This window comes from Lutra lutra, chromosome 3 (genome assembly GCF_902655055.1).
Source record: "Lutra lutra chromosome 3, mLutLut1.2, whole genome shotgun sequence".
NCBI lineage: Eukaryota > Metazoa > Chordata > Mammalia > Carnivora > Mustelidae > Lutra > Lutra lutra.
This window is the reverse complement of record NC_062280.1, coordinates 62,667,906-62,674,310: the sequence shown is the minus strand read 5'-3', so window position 1 is coordinate 62,674,310 and position 6,405 is coordinate 62,667,906.

Genomic DNA, 6,405 nt, shown 5'->3' with positions numbered 1-6,405 from the left:
CTGAGAACAATTTGAGAGCCACTCCTCTAAAATAAAACATCACTTCACTCCATACACATATTGATCTGATTACACACTCACTATGAGGTAAGAGATCATATGACCCAGACAACAAAGAAATGGGCCAAGAATCAGAAACAGGCCTATTAAAAATCATCTACAGTTGGCATCATAAGAGAAATTACAAGTGTATTCAATGTAGAACAATATAGAATACTCTGATGGTCACATATCAGAGGCACACCCAGAGTAGTGCTCTTTAATTTGTTGCATCTACAATGCTATTGATTGTTGATAAGCTCTTTGTTCTAATTATACACATAGACTTCATAATTTATATTTATACCCAGAAACATACAGTATTATGTCACGGAGTTGTTATCAGATGTTAACACAGAAATTTTATCTTTTGTTGTACCCTATTGTCACTAAGCAAGAAAACTAGATAATAAACCTCTCCTTCACATTTATAGCAATGTCATTCTTGGCTTGACAGCATGTCTCCTGAAAAATGTCACCGTTATTTCCTGTCTGGAGAGTGGATTTACTATTCCCTGGCTTCAGACACTTAATGTTCCATAACAACATCTTTATGACGTTTTTACAATCTTATTATTACATGAATGGCAAAGTAAGACTACCAGTAATAGGATGTATGGGGAAAAATTAAGTAATTAGAGAAAGATATTAGAAAAGGTGCAATTCTGTGTTATACTTGGATTCTTCTTTAGAAAAATTTCAAACACCAATTTTCATCTGAAGCTTTTCTGGAGCAGGGCCCTTGGTGAGAAGTCTGTTGGCAACTCAGGGATTTATTTTTAGCCTGAATTATAGATAACCCCTTTGTTCTGTGTACAGCCCACACACTCATGAAACATTCCCTCTTTTCCTAACACAAGAATCAGTTGCTGCAGTGCTATGGGAAGAGAGTCATATCGTCACTACCAGAAGCATGACTCATTTTGATAAGGAGCCTGCAGCATTTCATCAAGATAGTGTTGCCATGGCAAACAGATACAGTATCTAGTTCCATGTGAATCAGGGAGAACAGAATTAACACCTCAAGTGTATAAGGAGTTAGACTGACATAAATGCATGCATGCATGCTAAGTCAAATACTACTGGAGTTATGTCTTCCTTCTCTAAGGGGCTCAAAGGAAATGTTATCAAAACATTTTTTTCTGGTTGTGTGAGGAGTGTCAACTGTTTCCCAAAATGATGAAATAGCAGTATTTTAAACATACATTTTCTTACTCCTTCTGGCAAGTGAAGAATATTTCTTACTAATGGTACTTTCAGACATGGGAAATGACATACCTTTAAATATTTTATGCTCCTTAAAAATTCCCATGACTACATGACCCACTCTGCTTCAAATGTGTACTTACTTAAAGAGCCTAAGGCTTTAGGCTGAAAGCTTTACTAATTTAAAAAAGAGTTTTCCTTTATTTTTTCAGAATAAAAAAAATGTTTATGAGAAAGCACAGACTAAACTTGTGCTCAAAAAGAACTGTATATTAATTATGAAAAATTGGTACTGTTTATACCTTTAATGTTTCTTTGAGATCATTGTAACTATTAGTCCCTATCTGCTTTCCCACGGGTACATCCACAGACATTGGAAATTGAATTTGGTCCCCTGGGAATGTTAACTAGATCCAACAATGATATGGTTCAGATTATCTATGAAAGTAACATGTGAAATAATAAAACCCTGAAGAGTAACTTTCTCCATTAAAAATATGGCTTTTAGGGGTGCCTGGGTGGCTCAGTGGGTTAAAGTCTCTGCTTTCAGCTCAGGTCATGATCCCAGGGTCCTCAGCAGGAAGCCTGCTTCCCCTTCCCCTCCCCCTCTGCCTGCCTCTCTCCCTACTTGTGATCTCACTCTGTCAAATAAATAAATAAAATCTTTTTAAAAAAACATTGCTTTTAATGTAAATAAATTTGCTACATTTTGAAATTAAAGTTTGTCTCAAAAAAACAGGAATATAGTTATTTCTTGATTCCCTGAGGTAATGGCTATAAGGGAGAGGTTCAATAAGAAGGTAGGTATAAGCCCAATTCAGAGTTAAAATACGAATAGACTTAATATAAATATATTTGGTTGAAATGAGATATATCATTACAAAACGCATTTACAGCTCTATAAACATTACACCAAAAATTAAGAATAATATGGCAGTTTAAGTACACTTATTATCACAGAAATTATTTCAAAAATGGCCAAAAGCTTACTATCTTGTCGCAAATATTCTATCATCCTTTTTTGCCTTTTAGCTTTTTTGTCCTTATGGGTCCACTTTGGTCCCAGATAAATTATCTTTCCTTAGCCCTTTCTCTGGAGCCTAATTTCCCCATCTTGATTCTGCAGTGTGTGTCTCCACAAGGATACAATCTCCCCTTTGCCTTCAACACACATTCAGTTCCAGGGTCTCTCAAAGACGGTATTGGCAGAGAGCAGGAGCTGCTCAGCTGCAACTAATTTGACTGGTCAGAGAATAACTATTCTCTGCTGCAGTAGACATAATGTAGCATCTGTTGATCACTCTGTAGTCCCAAGTAATAGACAGATCTTCAGCTGTTGATGATTTGGGGTCTTAATTTTAAATGATACGTTGCCAGATTGTTGGAATTGAACCCAAATAGGTCATTAATTCACTCATACATTCATTTGGCATTTACCGAAGGGCTATTACATGCCAATCACTAACTTCAGTGAAGTCTTAGGTAAATCCACACATGAATATCAATCATTTTAGGTAATGTTTGAATGTCATATTTAAGGTTTTTGAGGGAAGGGTTTGAGCTTTGGTTGCAGAATAATGGCAATTTCAGATAGCTCAAACCAAAAAAAAGGGGGGGAGAGGGGGAGCAATTGATTGGAAGCATAATGAAGTGGCTCATATAATTAAAAGAAATGTTGAACAAGCAAGTTTCAGAAAATAGAGAAACCAGAACAACCCAGTAATCAGCAGAGGTGTGTATATGTCCCTTTGAGTCAGCAACCTCAGCCTCTCATAGCTCAAAATGCCCCATTTCTAGGAGAGAAATGCTGATTATTTTACTCAAGTGGACAAAGTCAGGTGGTACAAGCACGGCTGTTAAAAACCCATCTGGAAGACCTAGTTGTATCTGGGCATGATCCCTAAATGCAAAGTAGCCACTTTAAGATCAGAGCTAGCCCTGGACAAAAATCAATACTCAGAGAAGAGCCACAAACAATGCAGCCTGGGAGTAGGGGCTGGGGGCAGAGGAATCGGTTAGTAAAACGACCGAGTTTAGAAACACCACTGGCTGAATAGTAGTTTGCTAGATGGTTCATGACATTTAAAAAAAAAAAAGGCATTGATAAAATGAAAAATATAGCACTTCTGAGAACACTTGGTTCATTGTAACTACATGAAGAGAACTTGTTGAGTAAGTTGGAGGATTGTTAGGATGGCGCAATTAGGATGGAAGGATTCTGAACGCTATGAAGAAAGTCTAAAATATATTTGCACATCCTAGTGCATTTGCCCAGAATATACTTGAAAGAATCCTCGCACCTATCCTCTTGGCAAACTTCAGCTAATCTTTGAAACCCAGCTGGAATCCCCACACTGTGTACTGGCTTCACAGATAAGCTATGTGCTGCCTATATATACTTTTCATTCATACCTTTTATTGCACTTATCATGTTTTACTGTTATAATTCTGTTTATATGCCTATCAGAGTAAACTATGGATGTGTGAATGGCCCAGCATATAGCTTAATTTCTTGTATACAGAGGTATTCACCTAAAATTTTCTATAAATCAACTGAAGACGAAGGGGAAATCAAAGGATTATGAGCTGGGTCTGACAGACTCCAATTTGTATGAAGTTCTGTGGTCATAGATTAGAGCAGGGTAAGACTGAAGACAAAAGAAGAGGTTAGTGGAAGAGCCTGCATAAAAATGCTGCGAGCTACAATGAATGCAATCGAGAAGGGTGAATTGTGAGTAAATCATATTAGAACTTAAGAGGTAAAGAAATGCAGATTTCAGAGTTGGTGAGGGGATAAAAATGGCAGTAACAATGTTTAAGGTAGCAAATATAAGTAAGGGAGCATGTTGATGGGGAAAGCAATAGGTCCCATTTAGGAAATGTCGTATGTGGGATGTAACTGGGACATCCTAGGAGATTCAAAGCCAGACCCACCGGTTCCAGAGGGTGTGCTTATAGCCCCTAAACTGTACAGTTTAATTCCTAGGGTTGTTGTGAGCGTTAAATGTGTTAAGTTATAAAGGACTTAGTATAGAGTTAAGGAATTGCTTATTGAAAGTTTGCTGTCATTGATCTTAAGAGTGGGAGGCTGTAAATCTTCACCAAAAATATCAAGATTGTGTTTCCACTGCTCAAAGCCAGCTTTTGATGACTTTGATCAACAAAGGGCATGATGGGACTTCTTTAAAAATCTGGCCCCAGCATACAGCTCAAAAATGCTTTCTCTTTTACCTTAAGTTAGATCCATCTTCAAGGACAATGAAAAGCTTATCAGGTCAGAAGGTGTGACCAGAAAAAGAAACTCTAGAAATGATGAAGTTATTTTTATAAAGCTTTTCCTCACATGATAGTTCTATTATATTCTAGAAACAGGAGTATTAAGCAGTTAAGCATAAACATTCAAATATAAGATATAAGAATGTGGCTCAACTAAAATTTTCAAACTTTTATAATCATTAGTATGTACTGAGATTCTATTTCACATTTATAAAATTCAGTGATGAGAAATAAAATGAATGATCAGTCCATCTTTTCTTGGAAGCAAGGTTTATGTGTTATTCATATTAGTAATTCTAGTGTTGGCACATAGCTATCACATAGTGGGTGCTCAAAAATTGTTTTTGAATTATTACTACAGAAATATTTTTGAAAAGTCCTTTAAAAAGTATACCTAGCTAGCTAATTTGTTATGCCCTGCTTCTTACGGAAATTTTGTCTTAAAAGTATAAAAGTTCAAATAATTGGGGTGCCTGGGTGGCTCCGTGAGTTAAGCCTCTACCTTCGGCTCATGTCATGATCTCAGGGTCCTGGGATTGAGCCCCACATCGGGCTCTCTGCTCAGCAGCGTGCTTGCTTCCTACCACCCACCCCCCGCCTGCCTCTCTGCCTACTTGTGATCTCTCTTTCTGTCTAATAAGTAAATAAAATCTAAAAAAAAAAAAGTTCAAATAATTTAAACACATAATAACTAATAGTATAACTTTGTTTGTCCACCTGCTAAAGATTATCTAGTTAACAGGGGACTCAGGCAAACTCACATCCTTCTGCCATTGCCATGGCACTCACATAAGAATAAATAAAAACAGGCAAAGAAATACTAAAAACTAATAAATGATAAACATAATAGGCCATGTCCAGTTTGGTCTGACATTGATCACAAACAGAAAGAAATTTCTTTGATTTTGCTATCTTCCTGCCCCACAGATAATAATAAAAGAAAAGATGGTTAATCAAACTGGGTTGGCTTGGTATAAAGCAGGGGGCTGAAAGCTTTAGACTTCCGCAGAGTCATATAAGGAAATGAGTTCAAAGTCTACATTTTCAATTTAATAGCTCTAGCAATTATTCATTAAACCTGAGTTCTGAACCACCTGAACCAAAGCAGGCACCAAAAAGAAATAATCCATAAAACGTGATAAACAGGATTGATCCATTCCTAGCATAATAATTCTCTGAAGCATTTTTGACTTACTAAGCAATAAGAAAAAGTATTTAAATCATTTCTCATAAACACCGATGTATAATAGCATTTGTGCACTATGATGACCTGATTCTCAGATCTGCAAATCTCACCTACAAGCTTCTGAGTTTCTTCAAAATGCAATTAAATTTTTTTTTAATGTGAAATATGTCCTTTTGCTTTTCACTTTCTGCAAAACACTGTGGTATGAACAGTCTAATATTCAATGCGCATTCATTTCACAATCTAAAATAGCTAAATGCAATTAACTCTAATATGTTTGGTGAAGTGTTTTCCCAAGCGGAACAAATATCATCCTACAGATTAAGGGAGGTAAAATGAACCACCAACCTTACACAGAAATATGCTGATTTGATTTTTTTTTAAAGTTTAATGGCATTTTATTGCAGTACTAATCCTTGCTCCTTTTATTATCTTTAAATATTTAACTGTCTACCGTCATGATCTCTCCAAGTTCTTTGAACTTAGCCTCAGCACAGCTGGGCCACTCTAAGAGCTCCCAGTTGTATAACTAATGAGTAAAGACTATGGGAGCAATGATCTCGGGAATATGTTGTTGGTCTGCTGAATAAAGAAAATAGGCTCGAGCTCTCTAGGTACCTATTTCCCTTCCATAGTACTTTCTGGACTATTATATAAGGAAGAAATTTAGGTTTAGAACATGGAGTTCAAAGGAATCC